Below are 18,618 nucleotides of genomic sequence, written 5' to 3'. Positions count from 1 at the left end.
GTCGACAAAACACGTAGCTCCTCCGCTGTAGCATATGAGACGTACAAACTGCTGCAATTTGACTTTACATCGTGTGTCAGCTTTCTTCGATAGTCTGTTACGAGCCTAGCGCAATGAGTTTATAGACAGCAGTCAGACGACGTTTAAATAGTAACAGCTCCACGCAACGATTACCCAACAGTAAAGGACATGAGGCAATGTGTCAGTATACGTAGTGGGAGGGGTGCTCACGTAATGTGAGCCCGGATAGCTCAGTCGGTAGAGCATTAGGCTTTTAACCTAAGGGTCCAGGGTTCAAGTCCCTGTTCGGGCGGAAATTTTAATACTTTGGTAGCCGCACGTTTAGTAGCGGTGTAAGCACTACGGAAAAGAACGCAGCTACGCCGTTTCCTGGCACTGCAGTGCTTTAAACGGTAGCAGTTGCATGTGTCGCTAGGGTCTTGCGCTACTGGCAGTCGTGGCCGAGTGGTTAAGGCGTCTGACTCGAAATCAGATTCCCCCTGGGAGCGTAGGTTCGAATCCTACCGGCTGCGTGCGATTTTGCATTAAAACGAGCAGAAATTTTCGCACACATGTGACATGCGTGGGTGAATGCGGATCCAAACCAGTGACACCATTCTCAACAAGACGGAAATTTATGTTTAAGAATACTGTTTCGCGACGGCCGCTGTCTGTTGTGCCTATCGGTTCACCTCGCACGGACGCTAGTACTGCAGAAATCAGTCGCACGCCCACGAACGCGCCCCCGTCCTTTTGTCGCGCCGTCGCCGTGTTCGTGAGTACGCAGATGTGCTTGAAAGTGTAGGACAGAGCGAGCATTCATTTCTTTCTATGAGTCGCAATTCGATTCATTCGAGTGCGGCAAAAGCAGTGGTGCAGCGTTTCTTTTCTTAAGATCTCGCAGCTGCTTGTAAGTATGTCCATCGTTTAAGACGACACAAAACTAGCGTCAGCGGTGCGTCAGTGGGAAGTCGGTGAAGTCGCCATTGGAGCCATAAGCCAGCAGTTACGACACGCGAGTCACTCGCACGCCATGCAGCATGTACTACAACGCTCGGCTGAGGGAGCGGATAGCTCAGTCGGTAGAGCGCTAGACCTTCAACCAAAGGTCCCGTGTTCAAGCCCCCGTCCAGGCGAAAACTAATACACTGTCGTAACGGCTAATGTGCTGGCAACGAAAGCACTACAGAAACGAGTGAGGCCATGTCGCGTTCTGCCGTCAGATTGCATGTAAAGGAGCAGTTGCACTTGTCGGGACACCGCTATGCGACCGGCAGTCGTGGCCGAGTGGTTAAGGCGTCTGACTAGAAATCAGATTCCCTCTGGGAGCGTAGGTTCGAGTCCTACCGACTGCGCTTGTTTTTTGTGTCAAGAGGTGAAGAACATCTCCAACGGAACCGTGAAATGAGCGAATACATGGGAAGCCCTGCGTTCGAGACGCTTGCGAATTTTACAGTTGTCCAGTGAGCGTCGACAAAACACGTAGCTCCTCCGCTGTAGCATATGAGACGTACAAACTGCTGCAATTTGACTTTACATCGTGTGTCAGCTTTCTTCGATAGTCTGTTACGAGCCTAGCGCAATGAGTTTATAGACAGCAGTCAGACGACGTTTAAATAGTAACAGCTCCACGCAACGATTACCCAACAGTAAAGGACATGAGGCAATGTGTCAGTATACGTAGTGGGAGGGGTGCTCACGTAATGTGAGCCCGGATAGCTCAGTCGGTAGAGCATTAGGCTTTTAACCTAAGGGTCCAGGGTTCAAGTCCCTGTTCGGGCGGAAATTTTAATACTTTGGTAGCCGCACGTTTAGTAGCGGTGTAAGCACTACGGAAAAGAACGCAGCTACGCCGTTTCCTGGCACTGCAGTGCTTTAAACGGTAGCAGTTGCATGTGTCGCTAGGGTCTTGCGCTACTGGCAGTCGTGGCCGAGTGGTTAAGGCGTCTGACTCGAAATCAGATTCCCCCTGGGAGCGTAGGTTCGAATCCTACCGGCTGCGTGCGATTTTGCATTAAAACGAGCAGAAATTTTCGCACACATGTGACATGCGTGGGTGAATGCGGATCCAAACCAGTGACACCATTCTCAACAAGACGGAAATTTATGTTTAAGAATACTGTTTCGCGACGGCCGCTGTCTGTTGTGCCTATCGGTTCACCTCGCACGGACGCTAGTACTGCAGAAATCAGTCGCACGCCCACGAACGCGCCCCCGTCCTTTTGTCGCGCCGTCGCCGTGTTCGTGAGTACGCAGATGTGCTTGAAAGTGTAGGACAGAGCGAGCATTCATTTCTTTCTATGAGTCGCAATTCGATTCATTCGAGTGCGGCAAAAGCAGTGGTGCAGCGTTTCTTTTCTTAAGATCTCGCAGCTGCTTGTAAGTATGTCCATCGTTTAAGACGACACAAAACTAGCGTCAGCGGTGCGTCAGTGGGAAGTCGGTGAAGTCGCCATTGGAGCCATAAGCCAGCAGTTACGACACGCGAGTCACTCGCACGCCATGCAGCATGTACTACAACGCTCGGCTGAGGGAGCGGATAGCTCAGTCGGTAGAGCGCTAGACCTTCAACCAAAGGTCCCGTGTTCAAGCCCCCGTCCAGGCGAAAACTAATACACTGTCGTAACGGCTAATGTGCTGGCAACGAAAGCACTACAGAAACGAGTGAGGCCATGTCGCGTTCTGCCGTCAGATTGCATGTAAAGGAGCAGTTGCACTTGTCGGGACACCGCTACGCGACCGGCAGTCGTGGCCGAGTGGTTAAGGCGTCTGACTAGAAATCAGATTCCCTCTGGGAGCGTAGGTTCGAGTCCTACCGACTGCGCTTGTTTTTTGTGTCAAGAGGTGAAGAACATCTCCAACGGAACCGTGAAATGAGCGAATACATGGGAAGCCCTGCGTTCGAGACGCTTGCGAATTTTACAGTTGTCCAGTGAGCGTCGACAAAACACGTAGCTCCTCCGCTGTAGCATATGAGACGTACAAACTGCTGCAATTTGACTTTACATCGTGTGTCAGCTTTCTTCGATAGTCTGTTACGAGCCTAGCGCAATGAGTTTATAGACAGCAGTCAGACGACGTTTAAATAGTAACAGCTCCACGCAACGATTACCCAACAGTAAAGGACATGAGGCAATGTGTCAGTATACGTAGTGGGAGGGGTGCTCACGTAATGTGAGCCCGGATAGCTCAGTCGGTAGAGCATTAGGCTTTTAACCTAAGGGTCCAGGGTTCAAGTCCCTGTTCGGGCGGAAATTTTAATACTTTGGTAGCCGCACGTTTAGTAGCGGTGTAAGCACTACGGAAAAGAACGCAGCTACGCCGTTTCCTGGCACTGCAGTGCTTTAAACGGTAGCAGTTGCATGTGTCGCTAGGGTCTTGCGCTACTGGCAGTCGTGGCCGAGTGGTTAAGGCGTCTGACTCGAAATCAGATTCCCCCTGGGAGCGTAGGTTCGAATCCTACCGGCTGCGTGCGATTTTGCATTAAAACGAGCAGAAATTTTCGCACACATGTGACATGCGTGGGTGAATGCGGATCCAAACCAGTGACACCATTCTCAACAAGACGGAAATTTATGTTTAAGAATACTGTTTCGCGACGGCCGCTGTCTGTTGTGCCTATCGGTTCACCTCGCACGGACGCTAGTACTGCAGAAATCAGTCGCACGCCCACGAACGCGCCCCCGTCCTTTTGTCGCGCCGTCGCCGTGTTCGTGAGTACGCAGATGTGCTTGAAAGTGTAGGACAGAGCGAGCATTCATTTCTTTCTATGAGTCGCAATTCGATTCATTCGAGTGCGGCAAAAGCAGTGGTGCAGCGTTTCTTTTCTTAAGATCTCGCAGCTGCTTGTAAGTATGTCCATCGTTTAAGACGACACAAAACTAGCGTCAGCGGTGCGTCAGTGGGAAGTCGGTGAAGTCGCCATTGGAGCCATAAGCCAGCAGTTACGACACGCGAGTCACTCGCACGCCACGCAGCATGTACTACAACGCTCGGCTGAGGGAGCGGATAGCTCAGTCGGTAGAGCGCTAGACCTTCAACCAAAGGTCCCGTGTTCAAGCCCCCGTCCAGGCGAAAACTAATACACTGTCGTAACGGCTAATGTGCTGGCAACGAAAGCACTACAGAAACGAGTGAGGCCATGTCGCGTTCTGCCGTCAGATTGCATGTAAAGGAGCAGTTGCACTTGTCGGGACACCGCTATGCGACCGGCAGTCGTGGCCGAGTGGTTAAGGCGTCTGACTAGAAATCAGATTCCCTCTGGGAGCGTAGGTTCGAGTCCTACCGACTGCGCTTGTTTTTTGTGTCAAGAGGTGAAGAACATCTCCAACGGAACCGTGAAATGAGCGAATACATGGGAAGCCCTGCGTTCGAGACGCTTGCGAATTTTACAGTTGTCCAGTGAGCGTCGACAAAACACGTAGCTCCTCCGCTGTAGCATATGAGACGTACAAACTGCTGCAATTTGACTTTACATCGTGTGTCAGCTTTCTTCGATAGTCTGTTACGAGCCTAGCGCAATGAGTTTATAGACAGCAGTCAGACGACGTTTAAATAGTAACAGCTCCACGCAACGATTACCCAACAGTAAAGGACATGAGGCAATGTGTCAGTATACGTAGTGGGAGGGGTGCTCACGTAATGTGAGCCCGGATAGCTCAGTCGGTAGAGCATTAGGCTTTTAACCTAAGGGTCCAGGGTTCAAGTCCCTGTTCGGGCGGAAATTTTAATACTTTGGTAGCCGCACGTTTAGTAGCGGTGTAAGCACTACGGAAAAGAACGCAGCTACGCCGTTTCCTGGCACTGCAGTGCTTTAAACGGTAGCAGTTGCATGTGTCGCTAGGGTCTTGCGCTACTGGCAGTCGTGGCCGAGTGGTTAAGGCGTCTGACTCGAAATCAGATTCCCCCTGGGAGCGTAGGTTCGAATCCTACCGGCTGCGTGCGATTTTGCATTAAAACGAGCAGAAATTTTCGCACACATGTGACATGCGTGGGTGAATGCGGATCCAAACCAGTGACACCATTCTCAACAAGACGGAAATTTATGTTTAAGAATACTGTTTCGCGACGGCCGCTGTCTGTTGTGCCTATCGGTTCACCTCGCACGGACGCTAGTACTGCAGAAATCAGTCGCACGCCCACGAACGCGCCCCCGTCCTTTTGTCGCGCCGTCGCCGTGTTCGTGAGTACGCAGATGTGCTTGAAAGTGTAGGACAGAGCGAGCATTCATTTCTTTCTATGAGTCGCAATTCGATTCATTCGAGTGCGGCAAAAGCAGTGGTGCAGCGTTTCTTTTCTTAAGATCTCGCAGCTGCTTGTAAGTATGTCCATCGTTTAAGACGACACAAAACTAGCGTCAGCGGTGCGTCAGTGGGAAGTCGGTGAAGTCGCCATTGGAGCCATAAGCCAGCAGTTACGACACGCGAGTCACTCGCACGCCATGCAGCATGTACTACAACGCTCGGCTGAGGGAGCGGATAGCTCAGTCGGTAGAGCGCTAGACCTTCAACCAAAGGTCCCGTGTTCAAGCCCCCGTCCAGGCGAAAACTAATACACTGTCGTAACGGCTAATGTGCTGGCAACGAAAGCACTACAGAAACGAGTGAGGCCATGTCGCGTTCTGCCGTCAGATTGCATGTAAAGGAGCAGTTGCACTTGTCGGGACACCGCTATGCGACCGGCAGTCGTGGCCGAGTGGTTAAGGCGTCTGACTAGAAATCAGATTCCCTCTGGGAGCGTAGGTTCGAGTCCTACCGACTGCGCTTGTTTTTTGTGTCAAGAGGTGAAGAACATCTCCAACGGAACCGTGAAATGAGCGAATACATGGGAAGCCCTGCGTTCGAGACGCTTGCGAATTTTACAGTTGTCCAGTGAGCGTCGACAAAACACGTAGCTCCTCCGCTGTAGCATATGAGACGTACAAACTGCTGCAATTTGACTTTACATCGTGTGTCAGCTTTCTTCGATAGTCTGTTACGAGCCTAGCGCAATGAGTTTATAGACAGCAGTCAGACGACGTTTAAATAGTAACAGCTCCACGCAACGATTACCCAACAGTAAAGGACATGAGGCAATGTGTCAGTATACGTAGTGGGAGGGGTGCTCACGTAATGTGAGCCCGGATAGCTCAGTCGGTAGAGCATTAGGCTTTTAACCTAAGGGTCCAGGGTTCAAGTCCCTGTTCGGGCGGAAATTTTAATACTTTGGTAGCCGCACGTTTAGTAGCGGTGTAAGCACTACGGAAAAGAACGCAGCTACGCCGTTTCCTGGCACTGCAGTGCTTTAAACGGTAGCAGTTGCATGTGTCGCTAGGGTCTTGCGCTACTGGCAGTCGTGGCCGAGTGGTTAAGGCGTCTGACTCGAAATCAGATTCCCCCTGGGAGCGTAGGTTCGAATCCTACCGGCTGCGTGCGATTTTGCATTAAAACGAGCAGAAATTTTCGCACACATGTGACATGCGTGGGTGAATGCGGATCCAAACCAGTGACACCATTCTCAACAAGACGGAAATTTATGTTTAAGAATACTGTTTCGCGACGGCCGCTGTCTGTTGTGCCTATCGGTTCACCTCGCACGGACGCTAGTACTGCAGAAATCAGTCGCACGCCCACGAACGCGCCCCCGTCCTTTTGTCGCGCCGTCGCCGTGTTCGTGAGTACGCAGATGTGCTTGAAAGTGTAGGACAGAGCGAGCATTCATTTCTTTCTATGAGTCGCAATTCGATTCATTCGAGTGCGGCAAAAGCAGTGGTGCAGCGTTTCTTTTCTTAAGATCTCGCAGCTGCTTGTAAGTATGTCCATCGTTTAAGACGACACAAAACTAGCGTCAGCGGTGCGTCAGTGGGAAGTCGGTGAAGTCGCCATTGGAGCCATAAGCCAGCAGTTACGACACGCGAGTCACTCGCACGCCATGCAGCATGTACTACAACGCTCGGCTGAGGGAGCGGATAGCTCAGTCGGTAGAGCGCTAGACCTTCAACCAAAGGTCCCGTGTTCAAGCCCCCGTCCAGGCGAAAACTAATACACTGTCGTAACGGCTAATGTGCTGGCAACGAAAGCACTACAGAAACGAGTGAGGCCATGTCGCGTTCTGCCGTCAGATTGCATGTAAAGGAGCAGTTGCACTTGTCGGGACACCGCTATGCGACCGGCAGTCGTGGCCGAGTGGTTAAGGCGTCTGACTAGAAATCAGATTCCCTCTGGGAGCGTAGGTTCGAGTCCTACCGACTGCGCTTGTTTTTTGTGTCAAGAGGTGAAGAACATCTCCAACGGAACCGTGAAATGAGCGAATACATGGGAAGCCCTGCGTTCGAGACGCTTGCGAATTTTACAGTTGTCCAGTGAGCGTCGACAAAACACGTAGCTCCTCCGCTGTAGCATATGAGACGTACAAACTGCTGCAATTTGACTTTACATCGTGTGTCAGCTTTCTTCGATAGTCTGTTACGAGCCTAGCGCAATGAGTTTATAGACAGCAGTCAGACGACGTTTAAATAGTAACAGCTCCACGCAACGATTACCCAACAGTAAAGGACATGAGGCAATGTGTCAGTATACGTAGTGGGAGGGGTGCTCACGTAATGTGAGCCCGGATAGCTCAGTCGGTAGAGCATTAGGCTTTTAACCTAAGGGTCCAGGGTTCAAGTCCCTGTTCGGGCGGAAATTTTAATACTTTGGTAGCCGCACGTTTAGTAGCGGTGTAAGCACTACGGAAAAGAACGCAGCTACGCCGTTTCCTGGCACTGCAGTGCTTTAAACGGTAGCAGTTGCATGTGTCGCTAGGGTCTTGCGCTACTGGCAGTCGTGGCCGAGTGGTTAAGGCGTCTGACTCGAAATCAGATTCCCCCTGGGAGCGTAGGTTCGAATCCTACCGGCTGCGTGCGATTTTGCATTAAAACGAGCAGAAATTTTCGCACACATGTGACATGCGTGGGTGAATGCGGATCCAAACCAGTGACACCATTCTCAACAAGACGGAAATTTATGTTTAAGAATACTGTTTCGCGACGGCCGCTGTCTGTTGTGCCTATCGGTTCACCTCGCACGGACGCTAGTACTGCAGAAATCAGTCGCACGCCCACGAACGCGCCCCCGTCCTTTTGTCGCGCCGTCGCCGTGTTCGTGAGTACGCAGATGTGCTTGAAAGTGTAGGACAGAGCGAGCATTCATTTCTTTCTATGAGTCGCAATTCGATTCATTCGAGTGCGGCAAAAGCAGTGGTGCAGCGTTTCTTTTCTTAAGATCTCGCAGCTGCTTGTAAGTATGTCCATCGTTTAAGACGACACAAAACTAGCGTCAGCGGTGCGTCAGTGGGAAGTCGGTGAAGTCGCCATTGGAGCCATAAGCCAGCAGTTACGACACGCGAGTCACTCGCACGCCATGCAGCATGTACTACAACGCTCGGCTGAGGGAGCGGATAGCTCAGTCGGTAGAGCGCTAGACCTTCAACCAAAGGTCCCGTGTTCAAGCCCCCGTCCAGGCGAAAACTAATACACTGTCGTAACGGCTAATGTGCTGGCAACGAAAGCACTACAGAAACGAGTGAGGCCATGTCGCGTTCTGCCGTCAGATTGCATGTAAAGGAGCAGTTGCACTTGTCGGGACACCGCTATGCGACCGGCAGTCGTGGCCGAGTGGTTAAGGCGTCTGACTAGAAATCAGATTCCCTCTGGGAGCGTAGGTTCGAGTCCTACCGACTGCGCTTGTTTTTTGTGTCAAGAGGTGAAGAACATCTCCAACGGAACCGTGAAATGAGCGAATACATGGGAAGCCCTGCGTTCGAGACGCTTGCGAATTTTACAGTTGTCCAGTGAGCGTCGACAAAACACGTAGCTCCTCCGCTGTAGCATATGAGACGTACAAACTGCTGCAATTTGACTTTACATCGTGTGTCAGCTTTCTTCGATAGTCTGTTACGAGCCTAGCGCAATGAGTTTATAGACAGCAGTCAGACGACGTTTAAATAGTAACAGCTCCACGCAACGATTACCCAACAGTAAAGGACATGAGGCAATGTGTCAGTATACGTAGTGGGAGGGGTGCTCACGTAATGTGAGCCCGGATAGCTCAGTCGGTAGAGCATTAGGCTTTTAACCTAAGGGTCCAGGGTTCAAGTCCCTGTTCGGGCGGAAATTTTAATACTTTGGTAGCCGCACGTTTAGTAGCGGTGTAAGCACTACGGAAAAGAACGCAGCTACGCCGTTTCCTGGCACTGCAGTGCTTTAAACGGTAGCAGTTGCATGTGTCGCTAGGGTCTTGCGCTACTGGCAGTCGTGGCCGAGTGGTTAAGGCGTCTGACTCGAAATCAGATTCCCCCTGGGAGCGTAGGTTCGAATCCTACCGGCTGCGTGCGATTTTGCATTAAAACGAGCAGAAATTTTCGCACACATGTGACATGCGTGGGTGAATGCGGATCCAAACCAGTGACACCATTCTCAACAAGACGGAAATTTATGTTTAAGAATACTGTTTCGCGACGGCCGCTGTCTGTTGTGCCTATCGGTTCACCTCGCACGGACGCTAGTACTGCAGAAATCAGTCGCACGCCCACGAACGCGCCCCCGTCCTTTTGTCGCGCCGTCGCCGTGTTCGTGAGTACGCAGATGTGCTTGAAAGTGTAGGACAGAGCGAGCATTCATTTCTTTCTATGAGTCGCAATTCGATTCATTCGAGTGCGGCAAAAGCAGTGGTGCAGCGTTTCTTTTCTTAAGATCTCGCAGCTGCTTGTAAGTATGTCCATCGTTTAAGACGACACAAAACTAGCGTCAGCGGTGCGTCAGTGGGAAGTCGGTGAAGTCGCCATTGGAGCCATAAGCCAGCAGTTACGACACGCGAGTCACTCGCACGCCATGCAGCATGTACTACAACGCTCGGCTGAGGGAGCGGATAGCTCAGTCGGTAGAGCGCTAGACCTTCAACCAAAGGTCCCGTGTTCAAGCCCCCGTCCAGGCGAAAACTAATACACTGTCGTAACGGCTAATGTGCTGGCAACGAAAGCACTACAGAAACGAGTGAGGCCATGTCGCGTTCTGCCGTCAGATTGCATGTAAAGGAGCAGTTGCACTTGTCGGGACACCGCTATGCGACCGGCAGTCGTGGCCGAGTGGTTAAGGCGTCTGACTAGAAATCAGATTCCCTCTGGGAGCGTAGGTTCGAGTCCTACCGACTGCGCTTGTTTTTTGTGTCAAGAGGTGAAGAACATCTCCAACGGAACCGTGAAATGAGCGAATACATGGGAAGCCCTGCGTTCGAGACGCTTGCGAATTTTACAGTTGTCCAGTGAGCGTCGACAAAACACGTAGCTCCTCCGCTGTAGCATATGAGACGTACAAACTGCTGCAATTTGACTTTACATCGTGTGTCAGCTTTCTTCGATAGTCTGTTACGAGCCTAGCGCAATGAGTTTATAGACAGCAGTCAGACGACGTTTAAATAGTAACAGCTCCACGCAACGATTACCCAACAGTAAAGGACATGAGGCAATGTGTCAGTATACGTAGTGGGAGGGGTGCTCACGTAATGTGAGCCCGGATAGCTCAGTCGGTAGAGCATTAGGCTTTTAACCTAAGGGTCCAGGGTTCAAGTCCCTGTTCGGGCGGAAATTTTAATACTTTGGTAGCCGCACGTTTAGTAGCGGTGTAAGCACTACGGAAAAGAACGCAGCTACGCCGTTTCCTGGCACTGCAGTGCTTTAAACGGTAGCAGTTGCATGTGTCGCTAGGGTCTTGCGCTACTGGCAGTCGTGGCCGAGTGGTTAAGGCGTCTGACTCGAAATCAGATTCCCCCTGGGAGCGTAGGTTCGAATCCTACCGGCTGCGTGCGATTTTGCATTAAAACGAGCAGAAATTTTCGCACACATGTGACATGCGTGGGTGAATGCGGATCCAAACCAGTGACACCATTCTCAACAAGACGGAAATTTATGTTTAAGAATACTGTTTCGCGACGGCCGCTGTCTGTTGTGCCTATCGGTTCACCTCGCACGGACGCTAGTACTGCAGAAATCAGTCGCACGCCCACGAACGCGCCCCCGTCCTTTTGTCGCGCCGTCGCCGTGTTCGTGAGTACGCAGATGTGCTTGAAAGTGTAGGACAGAGCGAGCATTCATTTCTTTCTATGAGTCGCAATTCGATTCATTCGAGTGCGGCAAAAGCAGTGGTGCAGCGTTTCTTTTCTTAAGATCTCGCAGCTGCTTGTAAGTATGTCCATCGTTTAAGACGACACAAAACTAGCGTCAGCGGTGCGTCAGTGGGAAGTCGGTGAAGTCGCCATTGGAGCCATAAGCCAGCAGTTACGACACGCGAGTCACTCGCACGCCATGCAGCATGTACTACAACGCTCGGCTGAGGGAGCGGATAGCTCAGTCGGTAGAGCGCTAGACCTTCAACCAAAGGTCCCGTGTTCAAGCCCCCGTCCAGGCGAAAACTAATACACTGTCGTAACGGCTAATGTGCTGGCAACGAAAGCACTACAGAAACGAGTGAGGCCATGTCGCGTTCTGCCGTCAGATTGCATGTAAAGGAGCAGTTGCACTTGTCGGGACACCGCTATGCGACCGGCAGTCGTGGCCGAGTGGTTAAGGCGTCTGACTAGAAATCAGATTCCCTCTGGGAGCGTAGGTTCGAGTCCTACCGACTGCGCTTGTTTTTTGTGTCAAGAGGTGAAGAACATCTCCAACGGAACCGTGAAATGAGCGAATACATGGGAAGCCCTGCGTTCGAGACGCTTGCGAATTTTACAGTTGTCCAGTGAGCGTCGACAAAACACGTAGCTCCTCCGCTGTAGCATATGAGACGTACAAACTGCTGCAATTTGACTTTACATCGTGTGTCAGCTTTCTTCGATAGTCTGTTACGAGCCTAGCGCAATGAGTTTATAGACAGCAGTCAGACGACGTTTAAATAGTAACAGCTCCACGCAACGATTACCCAACAGTAAAGGACATGAGGCAATGTGTCAGTATACGTAGTGGGAGGGGTGCTCACGTAATGTGAGCCCGGATAGCTCAGTCGGTAGAGCATTAGGCTTTTAACCTAAGGGTCCAGGGTTCAAGTCCCTGTTCGGGCGGAAATTTTAATACTTTGGTAGCCGCACGTTTAGTAGCGGTGTAAGCACTACGGAAAAGAACGCAGCTACGCCGTTTCCTGGCACTGCAGTGCTTTAAACGGTAGCAGTTGCATGTGTCGCTAGGGTCTTGCGCTACTGGCAGTCGTGGCCGAGTGGTTAAGGCGTCTGACTCGAAATCAGATTCCCCCTGGGAGCGTAGGTTCGAATCCTACCGGCTGCGTGCGATTTTGCATTAAAACGAGCAGAAATTTTCGCACACATGTGACATGCGTGGGTGAATGCGGATCCAAACCAGTGACACCATTCTCAACAAGACGGAAATTTATGTTTAAGAATACTGTTTCGCGACGGCCGCTGTCTGTTGTGCCTATCGGTTCACCTCGCACGGACGCTAGTACTGCAGAAATCAGTCGCACGCCCACGAACGCGCCCCCGTCCTTTTGTCGCGCCGTCGCCGTGTTCGTGAGTACGCAGATGTGCTTGAAAGTGTAGGACAGAGCGAGCATTCATTTCTTTCTATGAGTCGCAATTCGATTCATTCGAGTGCGGCAAAAGCAGTGGTGCAGCGTTTCTTTTCTTAAGATCTCGCAGCTGCTTGTAAGTATGTCCATCGTTTAAGACGACACAAAACTAGCGTCAGCGGTGCGTCAGTGGGAAGTCGGTGAAGTCGCCATTGGAGCCATAAGCCAGCAGTTACGACACGCGAGTCACTCGCACGCCATGCAGCATGTACTACAACGCTCGGCTGAGGGAGCGGATAGCTCAGTCGGTAGAGCGCTAGACCTTCAACCAAAGGTCCCGTGTTCAAGCCCCCGTCCAGGCGAAAACTAATACACTGTCGTAACGGCTAATGTGCTGGCAACGAAAGCACTACAGAAACGAGTGAGGCCATGTCGCGTTCTGCCGTCAGATTGCATGTAAAGGAGCAGTTGCACTTGTCGGGACACCGCTATGCGACCGGCAGTCGTGGCCGAGTGGTTAAGGCGTCTGACTAGAAATCAGATTCCCTCTGGGAGCGTAGGTTCGAGTCCTACCGACTGCGCTTGTTTTTTGTGTCAAGAGGTGAAGAACATCTCCAACGGAACCGTGAAATGAGCGAATACATGGGAAGCCCTGCGTTCGAGACGCTTGCGAATTTTACAGTTGTCCAGTGAGCGTCGACAAAACACGTAGCTCCTCCGCTGTAGCATATGAGACGTACAAACTGCTGCAATTTGACTTTACATCGTGTGTCAGCTTTCTTCGATAGTCTGTTACGAGCCTAGCGCAATGAGTTTATAGACAGCAGTCAGACGACGTTTAAATAGTAACAGCTCCACGCAACGATTACCCAACAGTAAAGGACATGAGGCAATGTGTCAGTATACGTAGTGGGAGGGGTGCTCACGTAATGTGAGCCCGGATAGCTCAGTCGGTAGAGCATTAGGCTTTTAACCTAAGGGTCCAGGGTTCAAGTCCCTGTTCGGGCGGAAATTTTAATACTTTGGTAGCCGCACGTTTAGTAGCGGTGTAAGCACTACGGAAAAGAACGCAGCTACGCCGTTTCCTGGCACTGCAGTGCTTTAAACGGTAGCAGTTGCATGTGTCGCTAGGGTCTTGCGCTACTGGCAGTCGTGGCCGAGTGGTTAAGGCGTCTGACTCGAAATCAGATTCCCCCTGGGAGCGTAGGTTCGAATCCTACCGGCTGCGTGCGATTTTGCATTAAAACGAGCAGAAATTTTCGCACACATGTGACATGCGTGGGTGAATGCGGATCCAAACCAGTGACACCATTCTCAACAAGACGGAAATTTATGTTTAAGAATACTGTTTCGCGACGGCCGCTGTCTGTTGTGCCTATCGGTTCACCTCGCACGGACGCTAGTACTGCAGAAATCAGTCGCACGCCCACGAACGCGCCCCCGTCCTTTTGTCGCGCCGTCGCCGTGTTCGTGAGTACGCAGATGTGCTTGAAAGTGTAGGACAGAGCGAGCATTCATTTCTTTCTATGAGTCGCAATTCGATTCATTCGAGTGCGGCAAAAGCAGTGGTGCAGCGTTTCTTTTCTTAAGATCTCGCAGCTGCTTGTAAGTATGTCCATCGTTTAAGACGACACAAAACTAGCGTCAGCGGTGCGTCAGTGGGAAGTCGGTGAAGTCGCCATTGGAGCCATAAGCCAGCAGTTACGACACGCGAGTCACTCGCACGCCATGCAGCATGTACTACAACGCTCGGCTGAGGGAGCGGATAGCTCAGTCGGTAGAGCGCTAGACCTTCAACCAAAGGTCCCGTGTTCAAGCCCCCGTCCAGGCGAAAACTAATACACTGTCGTAACGGCTAATGTGCTGGCAACGAAAGCACTACAGAAACGAGTGAGGCCATGTCGCGTTCTGCCGTCAGATTGCATGTAAAGGAGCAGTTGCACTTGTCGGGACACCGCTATGCGACCGGCAGTCGTGGCCGAGTGGTTAAGGCGTCTGACTAGAAATCAGATTCCCTCTGGGAGCGTAGGTTCGAGTCCTACCGACTGCGCTTGTTTTTTGTGTCAAGAGGTGAAGAACATCTCCAACGGAACCGTGAAATGAGCGAATACATGGGAAGCCCTGCGTTCGAGACGCTTGCGAATTTTACAGTTGTCCAGTCGAGCGTCGACAAAACACGTAGCTCCTCCGCTGTAGCATATGAGACGTACAAACTGCTGCAATTTGACTTTACATCGTGTGTCAGCTTTCTTCGATAGTCTGTTACGAGCCTAGCGCAATGAGTTTATAGACAGCAGTCAGACGACGTTTAAATAGTAACAGCTCCACGCAACGATTACCCAACAGTAAAAGGACATGAGGCAATGTGTCAGTATACGTAGTGGGAGGGGTGCTCACGTAATGTGAGCCCGGATAGCTCAGTCGGTAGAGCATTAGGCTTTTAACCTAAGGGTCCAGGGTTCAAGTCCCTGTTCGGGCGGAAATTTTAATACTTTGGTAGCCGCACGTTTAGTAGCGGTGTAAGCACTACGGAAAAGAACGCAGCTACGCCGTTTCCTGGCACTGCAGTGCTTTAAACGGTAGCAGTTGCATGTGTCGCTAGGGTCTTGCGCTACTGGCAGTCGTGGCCGAGTGGTTAAGGCGTCTGACTCGAAATCAGATTCCCCCTGGGAGCGTAGGTTCGAATCCTACCGGCTGCGTGCGATTTTGCATTAAAACGAGCAGAAATTTTCGCACACATGTGACATGCGTGGGTGAATGCGGATCCAAACCAGTGACCACCATTCTCAACAAGACGGAAATTTATGTTTAAGTATACTGTTTCGCGACGGCCGCTGTCTGTTGTGCCTATCGGTTCACCTCGCACGGACGCTAGTACTGCAGAAATCAGTCGCACGCCCACGAACGCGCCCCCCGTCCTTTTGTCCGCGCCGTCGCCGTGTTCGTGAGTACGCAGATGTGCTTGAAAGTGTAGGACAGAGCGAGCATTCATTTCTTTCTATGAGTCGCAATTCGATTCATTCGGGCAAAAGCAGTGGTGCAGCGTTTCTTTTCTTAAGATCTCGCAGCTGCTTGTAAGTATGTCCATCGTTTAAGACGACACAAAACTAGCGTCAGCGGTGCGTCAGTGGGAAGTCGGTGAAGTCGCCATTGGAGCCATAAGCCAGCAGTTACGACACGCGAGTCACTCGCACGCCATGCAGCATGTACTACAACGCTCGGCTGAGGGAGCGGATAGCTCAGTCGGTAGAGCGCTAGACCTTCAACCAAAGGTCCCGTGTTCAAGCCCCCGTCCAGGCGAAAACTAATACACTGTCGTAACGGCTAATGTGCTGGCAACGAAAGCACTACAGAAACGAGTGAGGCCATGTCGCGTTCTGCCGTCAGATTGCATGTAAAGGAGCAGTTGCACTTGTCGGGACACCGCTATGCGACCGGCAGTCGTGGCCGAGTGGTTAAGGCGTCTGACTAGAAATCAGATTCCCTCTGGGAGCGTAGGTTCGAGTCCTACCGACTGCGCTTGTTTTTTGTGTCAAGAGGTGAAGAACATCTCCAACGGAACCGTGAAATGAGCGAATACATGGGAAGCCCTGCGTTCGAGACGCTTGCGAATTTTACAGTTGTCCAGTGAGCGTCGACAAAACACGTAGCTCCTCCGCTGTAGCATATGAGACGTACAAACTGCTGCAATTTGACTTTACATCGTGTGTCAGCTTTCTTCGATAGTCTGTTACGAGCCTAGCGCAATGAGTTTATAGACAGCAGTCAGACGACGTTTAAATAGTAACAGCTCCACGCAACGATTACCCAACAGTAAAGGACATGAGGCAATGTGTCAGTATACGTAGTGGGAGGGGTGCTCACGTAATGTGAGCCCGGATAGCTCAGTCGGTAGAGCATTAGGCTTTTAACCTAAGGGTCCAGGGTTCAAGTCCCTGTTCGGGCGGAAATTTTAATACTTTGGTAGCCGCACGTTTAGTAGCGGTGTAAGCACTACGGAAAAGAACGCAGCTACGCCGTTTCCTGGCACTGCAGTGCTTTAAACGGTAGCAGTTGCATGTGTCGCTAGGGTCTTGCGCTACTGGCAGTCGTGGCCGAGTGGTTAAGGCGTCTGACTCGAAATCAGATTCCCCCTGGGAGCGTAGGTTCGAATCCTACCGGCTGCGTGCGATTTTGCATTAAAACGAGCAGAAATTTTCGCACACATGTGACATGCGTGGGTGAATGCGGATCCAAACCAGTGACACCATTCTCAACAAGACGGAAATTTATGTTTAAGAATACTGTTTCGCGACGGCCGCTGTCTGTTGTGCCTATCGGTTCACCTCGCACGGACGCTAGTACTGCAGAAATCAGTCGCACGCCCACGAACGCGCCCCCGTCCTTTTGTCGCGCCGTCGCCGTGTTCGTGAGTACGCAGATGTGCTTGAAAGTGTAGGACAGAGCGAGCATTCATTTCTTTCTATGAGTCGCAATTCGATTCATTCGAGTGCGGCAAAAGCAGTGGTGCAGCGTTTCTTTTCTTAAGATCTCGCAGCTGCTTGTAAGTATGTCCATCGTTTAAGACGACACAAAACTAGCGTCAGCGGTGCGTCAGTGGGAAGTCGGTGAAGTCGCCATTGGAGCCATAAGCCAGCAGTTACGACACGCGAGTCACTCGCACGCCATGCAGCATGTACTACAACGCTCGGCTGAGGGAGCGGATAGCTCAGTCGGTAGAGCGCTAGACCTTCAACCAAAGGTCCCGTGTTCAAGCCCCCGTCCAGGCGAAAACTAATACACTGTCGTAACGGCTAATGTGCTGGCAACGAAAGCACTACAGAAACGAGTGAGGCCATGTCGCGTTCTGCCGTCAGATTGCATGTAAAGGAGCAGTTGCACTTGTCGGGACACCGCTATGCGACCGGCAGTCGTGGCCGAGTGGTTAAGGCGTCTGACTAGAAATCAGATTCCCTCTGGGAGCGTAGGTTCGAGTCCTACCGACTGCGCTTGTTTTTTGTGTCAAGAGGTGAAGAACATCTCCAACGGAACCGTGAAATGAGCGAATACATGGGAAGCCCTGCGTTCGAGACGCTTGCGAATTTTACAGTTGTCCAGTGAGCGTCGACAAAACACGTAGCTCCTCCGCTGTAGCATATGAGACGTACAAACTGCTGCAATTTGACTTTACATCGTGTGTCAGCTTTCTTCGATAGTCTGTTACGAGCCTAGCGCAATGAGTTTATAGACAGCAGTCAGACGACGTTTAAATAGTAACAGCTCCACGCAACGATTACCCAACAGTAAAGGACATGAGGCAATGTGTCAGTATACGTAGTGGGAGGGGTGCTCACGTAATGTGAGCCCGGATAGCTCAGTCGGTAGAGCATTAGGCTTTTAACCTAAGGGTCCAGGGTTCAAGTCCCTGTTCGGGCGGAAATTTTAATACTTTGGTAGCCGCACGTTTAGTAGCGGTGTAAGCACTACGGAAAAGAACGCAGCTACGCCGTTTCCTGGCACTGCAGTGCTTTAAACGGTAGCAGTTGCATGTGTCGCTAGGGTCTTGCGCTACTGGCAGTCGTGGCCGAGTGGTTAAGGCGTCTGACTCGAAATCAGATTCCCCCTGGGAGCGTAGGTTCGAATCCTACCGGCTGCGTGCGATTTTGCATTAAAACGAGCAGAAATTTTCGCACACATGTGACATGCGTGGGTGAATGCGGATCCAAACCAGTGACACCATTCTCAACAAGACGGAAATTTATGTTTAAGAATACTGTTTCGCGACGGCCGCTGTCTGTTGTGCCTATCGGTTCACCTCGCACGGACGCTAGTACTGCAGAAATCAGTCGCACGCCCACGAACGCGCCCCCGTCCTTTTGTCGCGCCGTCGCCGTGTTCGTGAGTACGCAGATGTGCTTGAAAGTGTAGGACAGAGCGAGCATTCATTTCTTTCTATGAGTCGCAATTCGATTCATTCGAGTGCGGCAAAAGCAGTGGTGCAGCGTTTCTTTTCTTAAGATCTCGCAGCTGCTTGTAAGTATGTCCATCGTTTAAGACGACACAAAACTAGCGTCAGCGGTGCGTCAGTGGGAAGTCGGTGAAGTCGCCATTGG

At 51.3% G+C, this 18,618-nt stretch overlaps 38 non-coding genes across 38 annotated transcripts; all 38 read left to right on the top strand.

The window, feature by feature from the left end:
• The first annotated feature begins 240 nt into the window (after positions 1 to 240).
• Trnak-uuu lies at positions 241 to 313 on the top strand. The gene has a single exon. It is a non-coding gene; the product is annotated as a tRNA-Lys (tRNA).
• Positions 314 to 451: 138 nt separating this feature from the next.
• On the top strand, positions 452 to 533 carry Trnas-cga. The gene has a single exon. It is a non-coding gene; the product is annotated as a tRNA-Ser (tRNA).
• A 740-nt stretch (positions 534 to 1,273) lies between these two features.
• Positions 1,274 to 1,355, top strand: Trnas-aga. Its single transcript has one exon. It is a non-coding gene; the product is annotated as a tRNA-Ser (tRNA).
• A 354-nt stretch (positions 1,356 to 1,709) lies between these two features.
• On the top strand, positions 1,710 to 1,782 carry Trnak-uuu. Its single transcript has one exon. It is a non-coding gene; the product is annotated as a tRNA-Lys (tRNA).
• Positions 1,783 to 1,920: 138 nt separating this feature from the next.
• Positions 1,921 to 2,002, top strand: Trnas-cga. The gene has a single exon. It is a non-coding gene; the product is annotated as a tRNA-Ser (tRNA).
• A 740-nt stretch (positions 2,003 to 2,742) lies between these two features.
• On the top strand, positions 2,743 to 2,824 carry Trnas-aga. Its single transcript has one exon. It is a non-coding gene; the product is annotated as a tRNA-Ser (tRNA).
• A 354-nt stretch (positions 2,825 to 3,178) lies between these two features.
• Trnak-uuu lies at positions 3,179 to 3,251 on the top strand. The gene has a single exon. It is a non-coding gene; the product is annotated as a tRNA-Lys (tRNA).
• Positions 3,252 to 3,389: 138 nt separating this feature from the next.
• On the top strand, positions 3,390 to 3,471 carry Trnas-cga. The gene has a single exon. It is a non-coding gene; the product is annotated as a tRNA-Ser (tRNA).
• A 740-nt stretch (positions 3,472 to 4,211) lies between these two features.
• Positions 4,212 to 4,293, top strand: Trnas-aga. The gene has a single exon. It is a non-coding gene; the product is annotated as a tRNA-Ser (tRNA).
• A 354-nt stretch (positions 4,294 to 4,647) lies between these two features.
• Positions 4,648 to 4,720, top strand: Trnak-uuu. The gene has a single exon. It is a non-coding gene; the product is annotated as a tRNA-Lys (tRNA).
• Positions 4,721 to 4,858: 138 nt separating this feature from the next.
• On the top strand, positions 4,859 to 4,940 carry Trnas-cga. Its single transcript has one exon. It is a non-coding gene; the product is annotated as a tRNA-Ser (tRNA).
• Positions 4,941 to 5,680: 740 nt separating this feature from the next.
• On the top strand, positions 5,681 to 5,762 carry Trnas-aga. The gene has a single exon. It is a non-coding gene; the product is annotated as a tRNA-Ser (tRNA).
• Positions 5,763 to 6,116: 354 nt separating this feature from the next.
• On the top strand, positions 6,117 to 6,189 carry Trnak-uuu. Its single transcript has one exon. It is a non-coding gene; the product is annotated as a tRNA-Lys (tRNA).
• Positions 6,190 to 6,327: 138 nt separating this feature from the next.
• On the top strand, positions 6,328 to 6,409 carry Trnas-cga. Its single transcript has one exon. It is a non-coding gene; the product is annotated as a tRNA-Ser (tRNA).
• A 740-nt stretch (positions 6,410 to 7,149) lies between these two features.
• Positions 7,150 to 7,231, top strand: Trnas-aga. The gene has a single exon. It is a non-coding gene; the product is annotated as a tRNA-Ser (tRNA).
• A 354-nt stretch (positions 7,232 to 7,585) lies between these two features.
• Positions 7,586 to 7,658, top strand: Trnak-uuu. Its single transcript has one exon. It is a non-coding gene; the product is annotated as a tRNA-Lys (tRNA).
• Positions 7,659 to 7,796: 138 nt separating this feature from the next.
• On the top strand, positions 7,797 to 7,878 carry Trnas-cga. Its single transcript has one exon. It is a non-coding gene; the product is annotated as a tRNA-Ser (tRNA).
• Positions 7,879 to 8,618: 740 nt separating this feature from the next.
• Positions 8,619 to 8,700, top strand: Trnas-aga. Its single transcript has one exon. It is a non-coding gene; the product is annotated as a tRNA-Ser (tRNA).
• A 354-nt stretch (positions 8,701 to 9,054) lies between these two features.
• Trnak-uuu lies at positions 9,055 to 9,127 on the top strand. The gene has a single exon. It is a non-coding gene; the product is annotated as a tRNA-Lys (tRNA).
• Positions 9,128 to 9,265: 138 nt separating this feature from the next.
• Trnas-cga lies at positions 9,266 to 9,347 on the top strand. Its single transcript has one exon. It is a non-coding gene; the product is annotated as a tRNA-Ser (tRNA).
• Positions 9,348 to 10,087: 740 nt separating this feature from the next.
• On the top strand, positions 10,088 to 10,169 carry Trnas-aga. The gene has a single exon. It is a non-coding gene; the product is annotated as a tRNA-Ser (tRNA).
• Positions 10,170 to 10,523: 354 nt separating this feature from the next.
• Trnak-uuu lies at positions 10,524 to 10,596 on the top strand. Its single transcript has one exon. It is a non-coding gene; the product is annotated as a tRNA-Lys (tRNA).
• A 138-nt stretch (positions 10,597 to 10,734) lies between these two features.
• Positions 10,735 to 10,816, top strand: Trnas-cga. The gene has a single exon. It is a non-coding gene; the product is annotated as a tRNA-Ser (tRNA).
• Positions 10,817 to 11,556: 740 nt separating this feature from the next.
• Positions 11,557 to 11,638, top strand: Trnas-aga. The gene has a single exon. It is a non-coding gene; the product is annotated as a tRNA-Ser (tRNA).
• A 354-nt stretch (positions 11,639 to 11,992) lies between these two features.
• Positions 11,993 to 12,065, top strand: Trnak-uuu. Its single transcript has one exon. It is a non-coding gene; the product is annotated as a tRNA-Lys (tRNA).
• A 138-nt stretch (positions 12,066 to 12,203) lies between these two features.
• Trnas-cga lies at positions 12,204 to 12,285 on the top strand. The gene has a single exon. It is a non-coding gene; the product is annotated as a tRNA-Ser (tRNA).
• Positions 12,286 to 13,025: 740 nt separating this feature from the next.
• On the top strand, positions 13,026 to 13,107 carry Trnas-aga. Its single transcript has one exon. It is a non-coding gene; the product is annotated as a tRNA-Ser (tRNA).
• A 354-nt stretch (positions 13,108 to 13,461) lies between these two features.
• Trnak-uuu lies at positions 13,462 to 13,534 on the top strand. The gene has a single exon. It is a non-coding gene; the product is annotated as a tRNA-Lys (tRNA).
• A 138-nt stretch (positions 13,535 to 13,672) lies between these two features.
• Positions 13,673 to 13,754, top strand: Trnas-cga. The gene has a single exon. It is a non-coding gene; the product is annotated as a tRNA-Ser (tRNA).
• A 740-nt stretch (positions 13,755 to 14,494) lies between these two features.
• Trnas-aga lies at positions 14,495 to 14,576 on the top strand. The gene has a single exon. It is a non-coding gene; the product is annotated as a tRNA-Ser (tRNA).
• Positions 14,577 to 14,932: 356 nt separating this feature from the next.
• Trnak-uuu lies at positions 14,933 to 15,005 on the top strand. The gene has a single exon. It is a non-coding gene; the product is annotated as a tRNA-Lys (tRNA).
• Positions 15,006 to 15,143: 138 nt separating this feature from the next.
• Positions 15,144 to 15,225, top strand: Trnas-cga. Its single transcript has one exon. It is a non-coding gene; the product is annotated as a tRNA-Ser (tRNA).
• A 738-nt stretch (positions 15,226 to 15,963) lies between these two features.
• On the top strand, positions 15,964 to 16,045 carry Trnas-aga. Its single transcript has one exon. It is a non-coding gene; the product is annotated as a tRNA-Ser (tRNA).
• Positions 16,046 to 16,399: 354 nt separating this feature from the next.
• On the top strand, positions 16,400 to 16,472 carry Trnak-uuu. The gene has a single exon. It is a non-coding gene; the product is annotated as a tRNA-Lys (tRNA).
• A 138-nt stretch (positions 16,473 to 16,610) lies between these two features.
• Trnas-cga lies at positions 16,611 to 16,692 on the top strand. Its single transcript has one exon. It is a non-coding gene; the product is annotated as a tRNA-Ser (tRNA).
• A 740-nt stretch (positions 16,693 to 17,432) lies between these two features.
• Positions 17,433 to 17,514, top strand: Trnas-aga. Its single transcript has one exon. It is a non-coding gene; the product is annotated as a tRNA-Ser (tRNA).
• A 354-nt stretch (positions 17,515 to 17,868) lies between these two features.
• Trnak-uuu lies at positions 17,869 to 17,941 on the top strand. The gene has a single exon. It is a non-coding gene; the product is annotated as a tRNA-Lys (tRNA).
• Positions 17,942 to 18,079: 138 nt separating this feature from the next.
• Positions 18,080 to 18,161, top strand: Trnas-cga. Its single transcript has one exon. It is a non-coding gene; the product is annotated as a tRNA-Ser (tRNA).
• The last annotated feature ends 457 nt before the right edge of the window (positions 18,162 to 18,618 follow it).

Source organism: Schistocerca americana, unplaced genomic scaffold (genome assembly GCF_021461395.2).
Source record: "Schistocerca americana isolate TAMUIC-IGC-003095 unplaced genomic scaffold, iqSchAmer2.1 HiC_scaffold_602, whole genome shotgun sequence".
NCBI lineage: Eukaryota > Metazoa > Arthropoda > Insecta > Orthoptera > Acrididae > Schistocerca > Schistocerca americana.
This window is presented reverse-complemented; position numbering and strand designations above follow the sequence as displayed.